Here is a 21477-nt window from a genome sequence, read left to right as displayed (position 1 = left end):
TTAATTGTACATTTAAAAATAAAAGAGTATAATTGGATTGTGACACACAGGACAAATGCTTGAGGAGATGGATATGCCATTTTCCATGACATGATAATTGAGCACTGCATGCGTGTATCGAAACATCTCATGTTCCTCATAAATATTCACACCTACTGTGTGCCCATAAAAATTAAAAATTAAAAAAAAGACTCAAAGTCCAGATATACTTTTAAAAAGAGGAAGTCGTCTTTGTATGGAGGCCAGCTGCAGAAAGATACTGCATCAGGCACTTGGCAGCCTTGTTTTTAGTAGCTTCTCAATCCTGTGGGGTAGACCCTATGGCCCCATTTTACTGATGAAGACTGGAGGCTCAGAGAAATTACAGCTCCAGCTTTGTCAGGAGGACCATTAGAGGTCCAGTGGCTGGAGGTTTGAACATGCAATGGAGGGATTTGAATAACCATGGAAGTTAGCCTGGAGAGAGATTTGGGCGGCAGGTGAGCCCAGCGTTCGCTGTGGGGGCAGATGCCTTCCCCATGTGTGTGGAAGACTGGCCCAAGCGACCACGATGCAACGGCTCCTTCCTTGTTCCCAATGGACCTCAGAGAATTAAAAACCAGGACAATAGCGAATGCTGTCTCTCAGACCCTGGACTTTTTCAGGACTACCTGGCCTTTCTTTGTCCTGGTTCAGCTTCGAGTCAAGTCATCTCAACCCTGATTGAGCACCAGCAATGAGTCATGTCTGTGAAGGTGACACCGCCCCTGTCCTTGAGGAGCTTTGAGTCTGGCGACTGTTATTTTAACCAAGTTGGGATGGACACAGTCATATGTATATGCCAGACATGAGGCTTTGCTCTCATTACAGTAATTGCCCTGCATTATTCTAGCAACTAAGCTTCTTGGTGTGTGGATGAGTGTTCCAAATTTTTTACGTCCTCCACTGAACACAATGTTAATATTTGATAGCAGTCCTAGAAAATTAAACTTAAATAATTATACAAACTGAATCAGGATAGCATAATATTACCAATCAGAGTAATGTGGCTTTGTAATCCAGTGTGATGTCATATGAAGCTACAAATTAGGAAGCACGTCAGAGGAGGAAACCACATCCTTTATTGCTTTGCCTTCAATAGCTTAAAACTGGTCTTTTCCATGGGCCAACAGCTATCTCTCGTGTTTAGCAATGCTCCTCCAAGCCCAGATGAAGCTAACTAAATGATATTGCCCCCTGTACCTGCAAGTGCTTGGTGCCAGGACAGGGACACAGGGAATGGCAGAAGGGAGGCCAGATGTTGGCTGAGGCATTGATTTATGGGCATGACCTTCCATGTGCCCCCAGGATGGCTGAGACCAGGGCTTGATGAATGCAGTGCTCTGTGTGAGATGTTCGAAGGTGACAAGCAAAGGTTCTATCCTCTGGAGGGGCAAGCCCTGTTATTAGGTGGGTGCAAAAGCAATTGCAGTTTATGCAGTTGTGATGGCAAAAACAGCAGTTAGTTTTGCACCAACCTAACAGCACACAGAGCAGGTGCAAGTGTACGCCGCCAGGGCAGCTGCAGGATGAAGGCAGAACAAACTCAGATGTCTCCAACCTGTGCAGAGTAGGGAAACAGAGCTAAGAGAGGAAAGTGAGATGCTATCACAGGGATGCATGTCTTCGGTTCTGGTTCAATTCCCTATGAATTTCATTAACGAATCAAAGTGCTAACCGTGAAACGTCATTGGGTGGCGGCAGCATCCACTCCCCAAAATGCATTTTATTCAAACATAGTATGTGCCGGGTATTCTGGGCACACAGCAGGGACTAAGGCAGAGTCCCTGGCGAGGTGGAGCTTAGAGGCTAATGCGATGGCAGGTGCTTACATTTTAGAATCTGTTATGAGGAATAGCTGGCGGTCGTTAAATGATATGGTGATAGTTAACAGAGAGGAAAACTTTTCTCTCCAACCTATATTAGAAAATAAATATTAAAATAGTTATTAAATAAGCAAAAGATAAGATTGCATTTAGTTATACAATTAAGTAGAGGCTTGCAAATATTTTTTAGCTTTGTGCCACCAAAATTGTATGAGGATGCAAAAGCCACAAATACAGAAAATAAGAACTTTTCTGTTTGAACAGAAACGAACAGAAGAGAGGCCCTTCCGATCAGGCCTGACCTTCAGGGACTTGACAGGAGACAGCTGGAGCAACACCCACAGCACGTGCGCGTTCACCTGCCCCACGGCCCGGGTGCCAGGGTCAGTGTGGGCGGAGACTCAGGCTCACAGACAAACCTCTTTCAGGTTCTGGTCAGGGTGCTGCCTCCCCCTCCACTGGGAGCCCTTTCGCATTTCAGATGCTCCCAGGCTCTCCCCAAGTTTAGGACTTAACTCAGCAGGCTTCGGGGCCCCCGGCTAAGGGTCTCCGAAAGAACTGTGGCCGGTGGGCCGGTTCGGGGTCTCGACTTTGCCATGGGAAAGAACTTGAGAGCAAGTCCAGAGTAAAGGTAAGCAAGGGAGTTGATTGCATAGCAATCTGATCAGCTCTGCCGGCTGATCTGAGCGGCCGCTCGAAGGTGAGGCAGCGCTGGCTGATGCTGGGGAGACCCCGTTATGGGAGCCTTATGTGATTATCCATGAAGGGCTGGGAAGGGGTGTACGTACGGGAGCTGGACACCAGAGCAGCTTCCGCTAGGCCTCCAGTGCAGGCCTGACCTTTAGGGACTACACACCTCTTTGCATGGTCGTCAGGTGGGACATTCCATTCTCCTGGAGAACATACATCGCATGTCTCATTAGCATCGGGAACCTCCACGCGGCGGCGTGTCCTTTATGATTATGATGAGCGCGGGTCAGCCCAAGGACGCTAAACTTGGGTTTCTGTACTTGCATGAATTCGGGGATTTTTCCTTCTGCTCTTCTACCTCCTGACTTGCAGGATGGTCTACTGGCGAGCCTGGGAGGTGGCTTGTGCACCGTCGGGTGGCGTGTCCTCGCCGTCTGTTTAGCAAGTTTGCTCTCCTTTAAGTGAGGCTAAGACCATCCTCTCTGACCTACCTCAGACCCTGTGGCTCAGCTTCAGAAATCCAGCCTGCCACTGGGCTTCCTTACAGCCTGAGGTCAAGCAGTGCCCCTGAGACTTAACTGCCCTTGGAGACCAATTTTCAGCAACAGAAAAGAATGAAAATAAAGTTTACATAAGGGCTAGTGCAGTTGGCAATGAGAAGATCCTGTGGCTATTTTTATTACCACTTCAACGAGAAGGAGGTGAACTTTCATTCTCATTTATCTCTAATAGTTTACATTCTGCAACTATTACTGGTAAGAACATCTTAGAGCATCTGAAAAGCAGAAAAATGTATCATGAAAACCACAACCATGCCATCTTAATGCTGGCAATATTATTTTGTTGTAATTCCTTCCAGTATCTTTCTCCAATGCTTATTACTTGTTGGGTATTTGCAATTGTCCTCAGTAAAATTCTGAGTCGTGATTTTTAACACATCTTAAGATTTTTATTTGCAGGTGGCTGAATTTCTTAAGAAAAGTTATTTTAAAGGCTACTCAACACTGAGCAGTATTCACTTAGGTGGCCACTCTCTGACGCGTGTATTGCTTCCATCTGTTGGGAAACGAACCCAGTGGAGAGTATTTTTCTTCTGCTAACAACAACATCCGTTAGTACAGATTTCCACGTCTGGTTGTGGGGCCCAGCGACACAAACATTGACAATAGTGCTTCACGCGTGTTGACTAATAATTTTGAAAAGCTCATTCTTCCCAGTTGCTAGTTTGCCAGATGCTTCCAGAAATAGATGGGAATGCCAACTTCATCATACTGTTGCCAGCAGTAGGTATGTCCACTACATTTTAATGCCAGCGTAATAGGCAAAGAGGACCTGCTGTCTCACCATCCATTTCTTTGCATGGTCATCAGCTGGGACATTCCATTCTCCTGGAGAAGCCAGATTGCTGTGTCTCCTGGGGGCCCTGGCAGAAGCTGCTCTGGCGTCCAGCTCCCGTGGGAAGCCACCCCAATCCTCCACTATTGGAACAGACTTCTTTTCCGCCCTTTAAACACCCCTCACGTCATGCGTGGCCCTTTGCTATGACACAGTTGTTCCCCATTCTGTATCGTCATGAGGCCGTCTATACCGTTTCTCTCTCCTGGGCAGAGTGCCGGCTTTGCAGGGGAAGGAGATTTGTGTTACTCTCTCGGTCCCCTGCCTTGTCCAGCACAGCACTGTGCGTGCCACAGAGGCCCCGCAGAGCTTGATCAAAAACGAACATTGATTAAACCAAAATTACGAATGGGTAAAACATTTCCATCATGACACCTCAACATTTTAATGTCCATGAGTGGATGTGGGGTAAACGCACCTGATAGTAATAACTTAAGCACACATTTAGAATGACCCCGTAGGGCAGATGTGCTAAATGCGTGTTCCATGCTAGGGAATCCACGAGTGGCCCAGCGGGAGATTCATTCCGTGTCTATGATAAGCGTCTCAGCCCCGGGCCTGTTCTTTGGACCACGGGCCATACAGGGGATTGAGGCCCTGAGTTTGGGAGTGGATGAAGGTTGCCAGGTGGAGGTTATCAGGAGGGTGTTCGGTGAACATGCTGCGTAAACTGCATGCTGTTCAGAAGAGGCTGCATTCTTCCTGCCTGGCCTGCCACCACTGGACCATTTCTGTACATAAGGTGATCTCCCTGTTCAGCCACCACCACGAGACACTCTCCCCCGCACTTAAACCCTTAAGAAAACCTCATGGCTTGTTTGCTGGCTCTGAATCTCTTCTTCAGCCTTTCTATTGAGGTGGATGGGGGTCGGCTCAACCGTGGAACAAAGAACAACCAAACAATTGGGGATCTTAGCTCTGGTTTTCCTTCCTCCCTGAATCACACATGAAGGGAGTCATGTGGCCTTTCGACCTTATCTTATTTGAAAACAGAGGTTCTGGGATCAAATCTCAACTCGCTTAGCTCTATGGTTAGGAGTCAAACCCCGACTTATTCATGGTGCAGTCATCAGACAGCAGCGCATACAGGGCGAGGTGGAGGGGGAAGGACCCTCTTCCTTCCTTATCCAAGTGGTGAGGTTAGATGGGGAGAGCTGTGGTCCTGAATGGCGTCCGCTATACTTACGGATTCATTTGAGTATGTTTTAGGGACCTACTATGTGCCAAGCATTGAGCTGCCTCTGACAGCGAAGGTAGAGTGTGATCAAGAATAGGTGTGTTTAACAACACTGCTGTCTGAGCTACTTGTGGTGTTAGATCTTGATCTTCAGGGAAGTCAGCTGATCAGAGTTACCATTCAGTATTGGCCTCTCTAGTAATTTCTTCATTCTCTAAAGCAGTGCTTCTTCCACGCTAGCAAGCATTAGCGTCGCCTGGAAGGCTTATTAAAACAGATTTCTGAGCCTACTCACAGAGCTCCTGCTTCAGTAGATCTGGGGTGAGAGCTGACAGTTTGCATTGCTACCACATTTGCAGGTGATGTTGCTGGTCTGGGGACCACCATTTGAGTGTCACTGCTGTCAATTGAAATAATAACAGTTCCCATATGGAGGTGGTTTACTGCCAGGCGTTCTGTGAATCACTTTACTTTATCTCAATCGCCAGAGAAACTGCACAGGAACTATTGATAGCTTTAATTTTTGAGATGAGGTATCTGAGAGTAAAAGAGGTGAAAAACCCTATTTAAGCTGGCTTAGTGAGTGAGTGGGGTTGGGGCTGGGCTCTCATCTCTCTGGCTGTAGTCACTCTGCTCTCCATGCTTGGTACATCCACCTGGTCACCAAGCTACTCTACCTCCTTGGGGACCCTTCTCCCTGATTACCAGTGAGTCACCTTCAAATAACACTGTGATCCCCACAGGCAGCGCAGATGCCACCTAGAGCAGCATTCTCAATTCCTCCCTTAAATTCCTGGGGTGTTGCTGCCTTCACCCCACTTCTCCTCATGCCACATTCACCCAATAAACTGTTCCTGTCATTATTTTAAATGATTATCTTTTAAAGGTCAACTCAATAAAAAAGATTAAGGGTTATATTTTACCTTCACGATTCCTTCGTGATGCCCTTTCTTTCTTTACAGAGATCTGTATTTCTGACCTTTTCTTATTCCTTCTCCCTGAAGAACTTTCAACAATTTTTGCAGAGCAGGTCTGTGGGCTGTGAATTCCCTCCAGTTTTTGTCTGAGAAAGTCTGTGTTTCCCCCTTTACTTAAAGGACAATCTTTCTGAGTGGAGAAAGGGCTTTCTTTTTTCTTTTCAAGGCTAAATGTCCCATTCCATTCTCTCTTGGCTTATATGGATTCTGATGAGAAGTCTGCTGTGATTCTTATCCCCATTCCTCTATAGGTAAAAGGCTTCTCCCCTGCCCCTGTCTTGTTTCAAGATTTTCTGTCTTTGGTTTTCTACAGTTTGAACATAATATACCTAGGGCTGTGTGTTTGTGGCTTTTGCTTATTTGTTGTTTATTTTGTATTTATCATTTCTCTGGGTCTATTATTAATTTTGAAAAGTTATTAGCCATTATTACTGTGAACACTTATGTGCTGTTCTCTCTTTTTCTGGTATTCCAATAACACATATGTAAAGCCTTTTGATGTTGTTACACAGTTCTTGAGGATTCTGTTGTTTTTGTTAAATACTTTTTTCTCTTTGCATTTCAGTTTGGAAAGTTTCTGTTGCCATGTGGTCAAGCTCACTGATTATTTCCTGGGCTCTGTCTGGGCTACTGCAGAGCCTATCAGAGGCATTCATCATTTCTTTTGCAGTGCTTTGATTTTTAATATTTCCTTTTGATTCTTTCCTAGTGTTTCCATCACTCTGCTTATATTACTTATCTGTTCTTGCATGTTGTCCAGTTTTACATCGGAGCCCTTAACATACTAACCACAGTATTTTAAATTCTCTGGCTAATAACTCAGAGCAGTAGGAACTGAGGTCAGTAGGCCTTGGTGTGAGGATTTATGTTCATCTGGCTTAGAATTGGGCTGTGTTCAATATTTGCCATAGGAGCCAGAAGCCTCCCCCTAGACCTTGAACTTCCCTAAGTCCTGCTCTTCAGAGCCTCTGTCTGGAGCTCTTTCCACTGTGAGTCACTGCTATTATACTGAAGCCTTGTTGATGAGGTGGTAAATTGAAGGGGAAGGGGAGTGCCCAATAATCATCAAATTAAATCTCAGTCTTTCAGTGGGGCTCTGTGTCTGGCCTGTGACCTTCACAAGTGTTTTCCCCAGCCTTAGGTGAGACTGGAAGGCTGGAGGGGACTGCAGTGAGAGAATGTCCTTCCCCAGGCTGGAATGAGGCTGAGAAGTCTTTCCAGGGGAAGGAGAAGGATCTGGTGTGTTTCTTCCTTTCCCTGCCAAAGCTGGGAGCAGCTCTTTCCAGGATCTTCACCATCAGAACCCGAGGGGCTCCTGGAGATAAAATCCACAAAAGTGTGGGGTCTTTCCAAGACTGCAGTGCTCAGTCTTACATTCCTTTCCTCAGTCTCTCACATTCAATTCATAGCAGTGTGGCCACTCAATCATCTAAGTGCCCCTACCAGCTTATGTCTACGGCGGCTTCTGCTCCAGGGAGACAGAGCTCAGCTGTGACTCTCTGAACTCATCCATCTCTCCAGATTTCTGGGTAGTGACTTATCCTGTTATCAAAAGACAAACTTACAACAAACTTAAGGAACTTATTGGGCATTTATTTGCAATTTGGCAATGCCTCATTCTATAGAGTCAGTGTTCTGATGAACTGAGCATAGGAGTTTGGCTTTATAGACAGGAAGGGGCTGAAGAAAGCAGACACAGAAAGCAGACTGGTCAATTTGAAGATATTTTCCTTGCAGGACTAAAACAAAGAAAACTTTCTAATGCTGACTGAGGTTGACCAGAATCTCCTGCTTTTTTTTATTTTGTCTTAAACTGGTTCATTTCAAAGTTCAGTTTCATTAGGCGGACCTCATTACCTTAACTCCATTCTGGTTTGCCAGGGGCCTAGTGCGGGGAGTCAGTGCTAAACAGTGAATTAACTCAGTTCTCCAATAGGTTCAGGAAAGGTCATTGATTTTCAGTTTGCCCAAGTGTTATTTGTTGGAAGGACTAGATTGATGACTTCCAAGCTCTTTATGTGTAAACTTGAAAACTAGACTCTCTTCCTTATAAGAAAAGGAAAAATGGCCCCTTTCATGAACATATCAATGTATATCATCCATCAACTCTTTGACATAATTTGCATACTCAGAGAAACTCAATTTTTGCATTTTCTAATTGAACAAAAGACTTGTGGGTTTTTTTTCCAAGGGACTGTGTGTCTGCTTCTCCAATCCCTTGCATGAGATTTCTTTTTAGGGAAACAGGAGCCCAGGAGAACCCAGGTGACACCATCTTAAAATTAATGTCATCTTAAAACCAGCAAGGCACGTTCCTTGCCAATCACAGCCCATGGTCAAAAGATGTTTATGGCTAAGAAAGCAGTTTACAATGCGTGCAAGGACAAACTCCTATGACAACAAAATGTCCAGATGCCCCAAGATACATAATAATATATGTTTTCAAGGTCATTCTTATTATGTTTTGATGCACATATGCACTAAAATGCCAAGGACAGATTTCTTTCAATCAGCAGATTAATAAATTTTGTCACGCTGTCAGCTCATCTGCACAGAGTCATAGATTAGCTTAGCTTAGTTTTTGAACAGATATGACCACTATGTAAAAAAAAAAAAAAACTTAAAGATTGTGTGTTCATGCTGTTGCTTTCTGAGGATCCCTATTCTGTAACTGGAGTAGCTTTCAATAAACCATCTCATTTCACTGTATTCTGTGACTCACTTTGAATTCTTTCGTGCACAATATCCAAGAACCGTCTCTTGGGGTCTGCATTTGGACTCCTTTTTTTCTGGTAACAAGGTAATGAATGAGAGATGGAATTAATTCAAAATAGCACTTGTTGGAGTAACATTAAGGGGTAAAGATCATAGGAAGTTGGGAGAATCACTTCTTGCTTAGTCCAATAGTTGAAAGACTTTCATCAAATGAGCCCCAGATATTTTAATATTACTTAAATGACTTACTTCTAGCCCCTTGATTTTATCTTCCCAGGAATGTACAAGTAACTTTAACAACATACTGTATTAAAACACATCGAGACAAATAGGTTACAAAATGAGTGTATTTTTTCAATGTATTGGGATTAAAATACACAATCAAAGTAGTGAGACTTTTTCCTACTCCTCCTTCCCCTCCTGGCAACCTCATCTCCAGGGTTTGTGACAGAGTCTCTGCCCGGAGCAGCCTGGTCCTCACCAATGCTTGCAGACTGCAGAGTATATGCAAGTTGTTGAAACAGTGCCTGGAGGCGTTTATCGGCCTGCTAAGGCTTATACATGTTTTGTTTGGTTAAGAGGAATAAAGCAATTAAAATCGGATGCGCTCTGTTTATATGTGAGATTTAACGTAACATCACCGGTGCTTCTGGGTGTCTCAAGGCACTCTCTGACACCAAGAACACAGAGGCATGCTTCCTGAACTTCTCCCAGGAAGAGGATGAGTCCTCTCATGGGGTTTGGGAAGCGTCTCTTCCTTTCTCCAGAATCATGTGCTTTGTGGGCAGAGATCTTCTGTGGATTTATCTAAACAACTGTGTGCCGTGGAAACTCAAACACAGTGGATTTCAGGGTATTAGAAAACCTGGGGGGGTTTCAGGAAGAAAAAAAGAAGGCAATCTAGGTGTTTGGACTTAATGAAACTTACTCAGATGGTGACAGTAGCATTTTTTTTGGATGTACAATTGGCTACTGGAGATGCTCATACAGCCTTTTTTTTTTTTTTTTTTTTAGGACTTGGTGGCTTCCCAGACAGGAAGAATTTGTTTTACGAATTGTTTTCTCTAATGAAACCCTAAACACACTTCCTCTGATAAGCCCTATGAAGTGCTTTGCCTGGGACAAGTCTTGGTGCCGATTTCCTCCCCTTGGCTCTCTGGGGTGCCCTTGAAGCTGGGCTGGCTCCATGCTTGCCACTGATTCTCCATCATCCCCACACTCAAATGGCTTGTTTCATGCTGGCCAAGTGATTCAGACCACAATCCAGACAGGGCAGCCATAGAAAGCTGTACACATGGATCTTTGAAACCTTTGATGGTTGTGCTTTGGCAAGGAATAAATTATTTGTAGTATTATTGGATTTTCCATTCTTTTATTCCATTGCTTCACTGATCAATTTGGATGTCACACAAGCCTCAGATTTAACAAATATGAAATAGAATGCTCAATGCTCATCTCTACAGTTTATTTCTCCCCCATTTTCTCCATTTGTTCACCTACGTTCCTCTTTCTGCAATGGGCTTTCCCCAGAGTTTCAAATGACAGGTTCCCTCTCATTCTTCAGGCCTCATCACAGTGCCACCATCCTAGAGAGTCTTTTCTTGACCACCTGTTCTGGAATGAATTGTGTGTCTACTCCCCACCCCTCCACTACCCCTGCGATCTATGTGCTGAAGTCCTAATCCCCCAGTGCTACAGTGAAGCAGGAGCGGCTGTAAACAAACCTCTCAAACACGGAACACAGAAGGAAGTAGTGATTTATTCAGCTGGGAGCTGCGGTGGGTGAAAATATCTTCACAGCCGAGCTCCTCGACAAAGAAAATCCTTGCCCTTTTAAGGGCTTACAATTCTAGAAATTACATGTGAAAGGGTCTTGATCCATGAAGCAGGTGTGGGGTACGTGACTAGGTGGGGGTTTGATCATGTTTAAGCAAAGACAATGCCTTCCAGAAAGATTCCTTCATACCATGCCTGGAGTCTACAGAAGTGTGATTAAGGGTGGCACCCGTTCTGCCAGCTTTGACTTCTCCTGTTGAAATGCAATGTAGAAGTCTAGGGGGAAGGCGTCTTAGACGCTTAAGAGCATTAAGGGTCTCCTTCCTCACTAGCATCTGGAGATAGGGCTTTTAGGAGGTTATTAATGTTAAATGAGGTCATAAAAGAGGAGTCTGAATTTGCAGACTTATTGGTGGAGCTCATGCATTCTCTCTTCCTTCAATGGGATGCACAGAGGGAAGGCTCTGTGGGGTTTTCACAAAAAAAGGGTCAAACTCTGTAAAATATTTGAAGGGACTTATTCTGAGCCACAAATGAGTGACCAAGGCCTGAGGCACGGTCTCAAGAGGTCTGGAGAACATGTACTCAAGGTGATTGTGTTATAGCTTGGTTTCATATGTTTTAGGGAGTAGAAATTATAGATAAAAAAGAAATGAATACATGCAAGGTGTATGTTGGTTTGGCCTGGAGAGGCAGGGGCTCCCAGGTCATAGGTAGATTTAAAGATTTTCTTATGGCAGTTGGTTGATAGGGTTAAGCTCTGCCTGAAGAGTTGAAGTCAGCAGAAAGAAACGTGAAGGAGGGTTGTGGAAGCCAAAGTTCTTGTTATGTAGATGAAGCCTCAAAAATAGATATTAATAGTAAATGTCTTTTATCAGGGGCTAAAAGGTGCCAGACTCTTACTTAAATCTCTCCTGGGTCAAGAAAAGACCTGGAAAGGGAAGGGGATTCTCTACAGAATGCAGATTTTCCCCACGAGAGACAGCTTTGCAGGACCATTTCAAAATATGTCAATGGAACATATTTTTGGGTAAAATGCATTGGCATTGGTTTCTTTCAGGGCCTGCTATCTGTCATGCGATGCTCTACCAGAGTCAGATTGGAATTTGGTATCTTATTGCTACACAGAATCCCTTCTGTTAGTCTTTTTTTTTTTAATTTATTTATTTAACTTTAGGTGCATACTATATCTGGCGTTTCTCCCCATGTTATCCCTCCCCACCCTCCTATCCCTCCCCACTCCCTGCTGTCTCTCCCCTACCCACCCCCAACTGTCCCCTGTGTGTGATGCTCCTCTCCGTGAGTCCATGTGTTCTCGTTGTTCAACACTCACCTATCAGTGAGAACATGCGGTGTTTGGCTTTCTGTTCTTGTGTCAGTTTGCTGAGAATGATGGTTTCCAGATTCATCCATGTTCCTACAAAGGACACGAACTCATCGTTTTTATGGCTGTGTAGTATTCCATAGTATCTATGTACCACATTTTCTTTGTCCAGTTTATCATTGACAGGCATTTGTGTTGGTTCCAGGTCTTTCCTATTGTATACAGGGCTGCAATGAACATACGTGTGCATGTGTCTTTATAGTAGAATAATTTATAATTCTTTGGGTAGCAATCCCATTACTGGGCATTATACCCAAAGATATATACCCTTCTGTCAGTCTTAAGATCGCTCTCTTAATGTTAAAACTGGTCGATTGCACCAGAATTCCCAAGGGAGGGGGGTATAAGGAGGCATGTCTGACCCCCACTTCCCATCGTGGTCTGAACCAGATTTTCAGGTTTAGTTTGACATCCCCTTGGTCAAGAGGAGGGTCTGTTCAGTCAGTTGGGGGACTTTGGATTTATTTGTGGCTTACAGAGGACATTGTGCCAAGTTAACCATCTGCAACCCAAGAAGAGAGGCCTCACTAGAGGGCGGCTGTGCTGGCACCTGGTTTTGGACTTGCACCCTCTAGAACTGTGAGAAAATCCATCTCTCTTGTTTAAACTACTGAGTCTGTGGTGCTATGTCACGGCAGCCTGAGTGACGAACACACTACGTGATGTGAAGTAGCCCCATTGGATTCTTCATCAGGGCACCTGTATCTTCCCTTTACAGCAACCATCCTAATCTGTGGGAATTTTGCTGATGGTGTGTCTGAAGGTCAGGCTTGGCCAGGCCAGGACAATGGCTCTTTCATGCACCATTCACCTCCATGGCCCTTTCCCTGTCCCATGGACAGCACTGCAGGGCAAAATTAGGTGAGCAACAAAGACGTATTAGGAAAATAAGTTACGGATGTCAATCCTGTTAGATGACTTTAGAATTAATGCTTCCTATATTTGCATAAGGTTGGACAGTACCCAAAACATTTGTACTCACATGGTCTTACAAAATCCACTCAGAAACCCCGTGAAATGGTGGGTCGGCACTGAGGTGTCCAGAGAGTGATATCCTATTTTGGGAGGAGAAAACAATATTCAAAGCAGAGAGAAACCTCACTCTTCAGGTCTTTTGTGAAGAGAGGACTTTGAGGGTCTGTTTCATGAATAATAAAGAGTGAGAGACAGAGGGAAAAGCAGGAAGAGATACAAGGAGAAAGAGGAAAGGGGCAGTAGTGTGTAAGAAAACAGGTCAGGCAGGAGCAGGAAGACGAAGCATGGAAAGTTGCAGAGACGCAGAGGCCACAGGGTGGAGAGTGAGGCCAGGGGGAGCATAAAAAACAAGCATGGAACATCACAGAGATGCAGGGGCTGTGGGGTGAAGGGTGAGGACACCTGTGGTGGAGTGGGAAGTTCAAAAACCCAGAGAGAGGGGACAGCAGTGGTCCTTTCATAATAAGATGTTTGGGGCATCAGACTGTTAGAGTTGGTATTTAGGCAGATATGAGAAGGCAGGAGAGGGCCCCCTACCCCAGGGAGGTCAGGTGACTATCGGGTGATAGCCAGGTTGTTGTTCAGCTGTCTCTGATTGGCCATACCTGGCACTAGGGAAAGGCTGGCTTCCAGTAGACAGGGAGCACCTGAAGCTGGTGATCAGCTTCCTGATAGAGTCTCAGGAGCTGGGCCAGTGGGCCCAAGTGTGTGCGCTAAGAGGCAAAATGGCAGAGTTTAGCTGGTATATGACCTTCCTCTAGGAATGCTCACCTGGAAAGGGAAGACAGCCTCAAATGAGCTTCACACAGTTCAGCAGAACACTGCCCATGCTCCTCTCCCAAATGCTGGCAATCCACTGAGCACGGGAGCAGCCTGCTCCAAGGGAAGAATCAGGGGAGAAGAAATGTGGACCCTGGAGTCATGCCAGCATCTAAGACCCCACCCAAGTCAAAGGTCAGGCAGAGCACTTGGCTCTCTCAAATCGCCTGCTTGGCCCTTTCCAGCTGTACTTTACTTCCTTTTATTCCCGCTCTAAAACTTTTTGGGAAAGTTTTACTCCTGCTCTAAAACTTGCCTCAGTCTCTCACCCTGCCTTCTGCCCCTTGGCTGTGTTCTTTCTTCTGAGGAGGCAAGAATTGAATTGCTGCAGACCTGTACAGATCCACCCCTGCTAACAAGGCTAGACTGCAGTCTGCAAAGGCAGCCCCCGCAGTGGGCGACTCTGCTGACACAGGGGTCTGGGGAATGATGATCTCAGGTGCGAATTTGCCTTAGGCTGGATGTATCCTATGCACTTAAACGTTTATAGAGTGGCTGGCAGGTGCCATGACCGAGGGGCAAGGAAAAGCTTGGGTTGCCCCAAAGTTCAGAACCTCAAGAGCAGTTCTAAAGTAGATGGTTCTTTCTCTTAGCGTGGTGGCCAATTCCAAGAGAAGATGCTCTGAATAGAATGGCCTCCTGTATTTGGGAGCTGAGACTGCTTGGGTTTGCTCACCCAGTTTATTTGCAGACTGGAAATGGTAGCTATGTGTGTGACCTCCAGACAGCCCCAATTTCTATGCCCATGACCATGTGATGCATGTAGTTTTTTTTCTTTTTTTGAGACGGAGCCTCGCTCTGTCGCCAGGCTGGAGTGCAATGGCGCAATCTCTGCTCACTACAACCTCTACCTCCTGGTTTCAAGTGATTCTGCCGCCTCAGCCTCCTGATTAGCTGGGGCTACAGGTAACATCACCACACCCAGCTAATTTTTGTATTTTTAGTAGAGACGAGGTTTCACCATGTTGGCCAGGATGGTCTTGATTTCCTGACCTTGTGATCTGCCCGCCTCGGCCTCCCAAAGTGCTGGTATTACAGGCGTGAGCCACAGCACCCAACCAGGAGCTACTTTCTATCTGGCTCAATAGGACAGTGTGCCCGATCATGTGGAGATCAAATGTGTTCCCTGAATGTTTAGTATTCAGTGGGAGCACACACACATCCCATGCCTTAGATACATGACTTGTCTGTGAATAGTGAAAGCCTACATTTTCTTCCCTCAGCTTGCCTTTCCAGAATAACAATAACATAAAGCCCGCGTGGCCCCCAAATAGGATCTTTGGGGATTCCAATTATCTGATAATTGGCACCAAAGTGATCCCTCCGACTTGAAGTAGGAGGAAATTTGGATTTCTAAACTAGGGCAAATGCTTCTTATGAGAGCATCAGCATGTGTTGTGTTCCCTGTTCTCTTTGCTTTAAAATATAAAGAGAATTATATTTCTTTTTCTTCAGGCAACTTTGCAGACTATCCAAAGACATAGATATTTGAAAACTCTGCCTGCTCCCTGTTAGCTGCTGTTTGGAAATAAATTTAATCCTCGGTTACTGTTTGATGTAACGTACAGGTGGCCAGCAGGAAGGAAAGCAAGGTATAAACAGATCCAGTTTGTTGACGGGGATTGAAGGATGCAGCAACTTGATTGCACTGAGCCATTTAAACTTTCTTTTTCTTCTTTAAGCTAGAGCTTGAATTAAAAGAATGAAGCAAACTCGAGAAATCCATTAAGACGGATTAGTATTGAACTCCGGTCAAGACCATCACCTGTGGTCATTAGATCTGGCTGTGGGTAGAACAAAAAGCAAAATAAAGTCTGGCTCCTGCTTCTCATATCTACACTTATCCAAATCATCCAAGATTTAAAAAAAGAATCCTTTCTATCATCGATGGGCATTTGGGTTGATTCCAGGTCTTTGCTATTGTGAACAGTGCTGCAATGAACATTCGTGTGCACGTGTCCTTATAGTAGAACGATTTATAATCCTTTGGATATATACCCAGTAATGGGATTGCTGAGTCAAATGGAATTTCTATTTCTAGGTCCTTGAGGAATCACCACACTGTCTTCCACAATGGTTGAACTAATTTACACTCCCACCAACAGTGTAAAAGTGTTCCTATTTCTCCAGGGAAAATGTGGCATATATACACCATGGAATATTATGCAGCCATCAAAAACGATGAGTTTGTGTCCTTTGTAGGGACATGGATGAACCTGAAAACCATCATTCTTAGTAAACTGACAGAAGAGCAGAAGATCAAACACCGCATGTTCTCACTCATAGGTGGGTGTTGAACAATGAGAACACGTGGACACAGGGAGGGGAACACTACACACTGGGGTCAGTTGGGGGGAAATAGGGGAGGGACAGTGGGGGGTGGGGGGCTGGGGAGAGACAGCAAGGGGAGAGATGCCAGATGTAGGTGATGGGGAGGAAGGCAGCAAATCACACTGTCACGTGTGTACCTATGCAACAATCTTGCATGTTCTTCACATGTACACCAAAACCTAAAATGCAATAAAATAAATAAATGGGAAAAAAAATCCTTTAACTGGTGATACAGAGGGGACCTAAGGTGGAAGATTTAAGCATGAGCTACCCACAGTGATGCCTTGACACAACAACCAAAAGCTCCAGACCTCTGCTCTGAGGATGGAGACACGGCTCAGCTGGACGTAACTGCGCTTGGAACCCCATGCTGGATGTGGTGTGTTTCCCCTAGGAGGACCACAAGGGAGGCTTATAGAGAGGATCCCAATGATAGAGAGAAAACAGTGGCTGCTGGGCCAATCAGTGACGGTAACTGTGAAGCGTCATGAGTGGAGAACTGAAGAAAAGAGGAAACTAATATGTAAATGCCTCACAACGCGTGATGCTTAATTCAGAGAGCAAAGTCCAAGTCTGCAAGTAGCAGATTTTGCATTAAGTGAACTGAAATTGGAATAGGACTCAGTGGGTATTTCATTTTGCCTTGGTCTTAGGTTAAGTAATTAAAATCAACATCAGGTTGTGCCTGAAAGGTAGCACAGCTGAGCGATGGCTAATTGTTGTAGTGGCAAAATTAGCAGAAGATCAAAGAGAATTTCAGAGTTTCTTGCCAGAGTACATATGCATAAAATTCTATCCTCTGGTCCAACAAAATACATATAGGATCCAATTAAATTTAGTTAATTAAATTAAGTATGAATTAACTCATGTTTTTTATTTCTTACACTGTATTAACATTTATCAAGACTTTGACCTAAAAGTAGGGATTTTATAGTTGCAAAGGACCCAGGTGATTAGTCTGTCCCCCATCCTCCATTAAGAGCTTCACTCTCACCGTTTTGCATTTCCCTAGATACATCATTGTTCACACTCTACTTGAATCATCCCAGAGACAGAGAACTCATTACCACTCCCCTCCCCTTTTGAAATGGCAGGGAAAAATATGTTGGATTCATAGAAGAGAATGATAAATTGTCAGATTCAAAAAAGAAATTGAAAAAAGGAACAGCTATGAAGAGGACATTTCAGAATGAGTGCATTCTAGTGATCACAAATGAGGTGAACCCCAAAACATTGTAATGCAACATTGTGTGGCCTATCCTCACAGCATCATTGTCCTGAAAGAAACTGGGAGAAGGGCGATCTCATTCTTTGAAGGGTGGCTTTTCTAGCAAGGATTGACTTCCATTTCTTTGCTTCCAGTGAAGAAGGTTGAGCTCATCCCAAAAGGCTAGGATGAATAGAAGTAGAATTTCTTTGAGAACTTACATTGTTCAATGATTTGGATTATGGTAATAGTCTTCTAATGCACCTGCCATCAGCTGCCATCACTTCTGCAAACTCTCTGTTCAATTTTATCCATTTAGCATTTAGAGATTAGATATTATTTTTAATTTTTTTTATTTTAAGTTCTGGGGTACATGTGCAGAATGTGCCGATTTGTTACATGGTTATACACATGCCATGGTGGTTTCCTGCATCCATCACCCCGTCATCTACATTAGGTATTTGTCCTAATGCTATCCCACCCCTAACTCCCAGCCCCCACAGGCCCTGGCTTGTAATGTTCCCCTCCCTGTGTCCATGAGATCTCACTGTTCAACTCCCACTTATGAGTGAGAACATGTGGTGTTTGTTTTTCTATTCTTGTGTTTGCTGAGAATGATGGTTTCCAGCTTCATCCACGTCCCTGCAAAGGACATGAAATTATCCTTTTTTATGGCTGCGTAGTATTCCATGCTGTATATGTGCCACATTTTCTTTATCTGATCTATCATTGATGGGCATTATAATAAAGGATTATTTTATGAACAGTAGTGTGCACAGGTTTTACAGTCTTAAGCATCAATTTCAATGAGTTTTGTCAATGGTGTGTGCTCCTGTGATCATCCACCCAAGCCATGATGTAGAATACTTTTGCCACAAACCCCTCAACCAAGAAGTTCCCTAGCCTCCTTTCTAGTTGATCCCCTTATTCTAGAAAGGCAAGCACCTTCTGATTCTGTCACTGTAGATGAGTTTAGCTGTGTTCTCCGAGCTCATATAAATGAAAGCACACAGAATGCCTAATTTGGGTGCTGGTTTTATTTTTGTGCCACAGTCATGGTATTGTGTGTTGGCAGCAGTCCTTATCTTTTTGTTTCCAAGAAGCACTTTATGAATATACTTCAATTTGTTTACTCATCTGTTGATGGGCATTTATGTTGTTTCCAGTTATGAGCTATTATAAATAAGGCTGTTATGAACACTCTTGTACAAGTCTTTTTGTGGACACAGGTTTTTATTGCTCTTAAGTGAATTTCAAGGGGATAGGCTTGCTGGGTTATAGGGGACTTGTATATTTAACTTTACAGAAAACTGCTACAAAGCTCTTCAGGTGCTATTCTACCTTCCTGCCAGCAACATATGAGTGTTCCTGTGCCCTTGCCAACAGAGAATGTTGTCCATCATTTTTACTTAGGTCTCACTAGTGAATGTGAAGTGGCATCTTGCTTTAATCTAGTTTTTGCTAACGACTAATGGGGTTAAATGCCTTTTCATGTACTTACTAGCCATTTTATGTCTTCTTTTGTGAAGTGCCTGTTAAAGTCTTTTTCCAACTCTTTTAATTGGAGTGTTTGTCTTTTTATTATTGATTTTTTAAAGTCATTTAGACATTCTGGATATGAGTGCTTTGTTAGACAAATGCGTTATGGATATTTTCTTTTTCTCTGTGGTTGTGTGCTCATTTGCCAAATGCTGTTTTTTTAACAGCACATTTTTTTGATGAGTCCCATTTAAGCTTTATTTTTTCTTTTTGCTTTTATGTTTTCTTCTAGAAGCTTTGTGGTTATAGCTTTTACATTTCGGTCTATTACATGTTATTGTTATTATTATTTTGGAATGGAGCAAGGTGGGGTCAAGTATTTATTTCCCCCTGGATACAGCTGTTTACTTGTTTCAGCAGTATTTGCTTAAAGCACTTTCTTTTCTCCATTGAGTTGACTTGATGCCTTTATAAAAAATCAGTGTGTGGATCTCTTTCTGAACCTTTCATTCTTTCCACTGATGGATGTATATTCTGTATTTATGTCAATATCAACTCATCCTGATTACTATAACTTTATGTAAACCTTGAAACAAATTATAAGTACTGTAGCTTTGGTTATTCAAGATTATTCTATCTATCTTAGATCCTTTGAATTTCCATGTAAATGATAGCCTTAGCTTTTCAATTGATGCAAAAAGCCTGATATAATTTTCACTGAGATTGTTTTATGAATCAACTCGAGGAGAAGAGGCATCTTAACAATATTAGTTGATCAGCCTGTGAGCATTTATTTAGTTTGTAAAATTATTTTGTATTGTTATAATACAGTGTACAGCTGTGTTGCATATAGTGCTTCAGTCAGTGATGAACTGCCTGATCAATGGTCATCTTGCAGGAATACAGTAACATATTTTACTGTTACTTTTTTTGTGTTGAGATATGTTCAGATACACAAATACCCACCGTTTTGTCACAATTGCCTACAGAATTCAGAATAGTTACATGCTGTACAGGTGTGTAGCTTAGGAACAATAGGCTCTACCAGATACAGCCTAGGTGTGTTGTAGGCTGAACCATCTGGGTTTGTGTAAGTGTGCCCTATGTTTCTATAAGGACAAAATCATGTAATGACCCATTTCTCAGTAGGTATCCCCTTTATTAAGAGATAGATGACTGTATTGTAGTTTTCAGTGATGAGGTCTTACAGATTTTTTGTTAGATTATTCTAGGCATTTGATGTTTGGGATGCAACTATAAATAAATATGCATATAAATTAAAATGCTCATTTTCCCATTGTTATTGCTTATATGTTGGAAATACATTTGAGTTTGATGTATTGATATTCTGTAACTTTTCTAAATTCAATTAAGTGTAGTAGTTTTTCTTTGCAGATTCTGTCAAATTTTTAAAATATACACAGTTATGCCTATAGTAGGGACAGATATACATTGTTTTTCCCAGTAATTATCGTTTATGTTTTCTTGTCTTATCTCAACAGCTAAGACCTCTAGTACAGTGTTCATTGGAACTGCGAAGAGAAGACATCCTTGCTACATTCCTGATATGAAGAGGAAAGCAGTCCTTCTCCATCAAGTAAAGTATAAACCTTAGATTTTTCATAGATGCCCTTTATCAGATTTTGAAATTTCTCTGCTATTCCTATTTTGCTGAAAGTTTTAAAAAATTATTTAAATAATGGATTTTGAATTTTGTCAAATACTGTTAATGCATTTATTGGAATAATCATATGGTTATTCTTTTTAATTTCATTTATGTAGTGAGTTATACCAATTGATTTTTTAATGTTGAAACCACCAGAATCCTGGGTTAACCCCTATTCTGTTGTGATATATTTTATATATTGCCATATTTAATTTGCTAATATTTTTGCCATTGTATTATGAAGGATATTGGTCTGTAATTTTATTTGTCTGATTTGTCCTGTTTTGCAACCATGGTTATGCTGCCCTAAAACAAGTGGGGGAACTGTTCCTTCTTCCTTTTTCTCTCCATTAAAATACTATACTTTTGGTATTATTTTCTTTCTCAAACATTGGATAGCATTCACAGTAAAGTCATCTGATATTACATTTAACTGTTGGAAAGTTTTTGATTATAAATTCAAATTCTTTAAAATATATTGGTCATTTAGATTTACTAATTCTTGTGTTGTTTTTGCTGGCTGTGTTTTTCAAAGAATGTTTCTATTTTTTCTGACTCGTTAAGTTTATTGATAAAATGCCATTTCTCTTGTTATTATTTTAATGTCCGTAGAATGTCTAGTAATATTGCCTCTTAAGTTCTTCATATTGGTGATTTATATGTCCTCTCTTTTTTTCTTATGAATCTTAATAGAAGTTTGTAAATTGTATTAATCTTTTCATAGAACCAAACTGTGACCTATAATTTTCTCTATTGTTTTCTATTTCTTTGATTACCATTCATTTTAAAATCACTTGCTTTATTTAACTTCTTCCTTGAATTAAACTTGTTCTTTTTCTTTTTTTTTTTTTTTAACTTGTTCTTTTTCTAGCCAATTAAGTGGAAACTTAGTTCACTGATTTTAAACCTTGCTTTAAGTGTATACATACATATATAAAGCATACATACTTTATACATATATGCATACATATATAAAGTACATATACATGTACATATACATTATATATACTTTATATATGGATATATCTATATACATTATATA

Source organism: Sapajus apella, unplaced genomic scaffold (assembly GCF_009761245.1).
Source record: "Sapajus apella isolate SASKATOON/1434 unplaced genomic scaffold, GSC_monkey_1.0 scaffold96, whole genome shotgun sequence".
NCBI lineage: Eukaryota > Metazoa > Chordata > Mammalia > Primates > Cebidae > Sapajus > Sapajus apella.
This window is presented reverse-complemented; position numbering follows the sequence as displayed.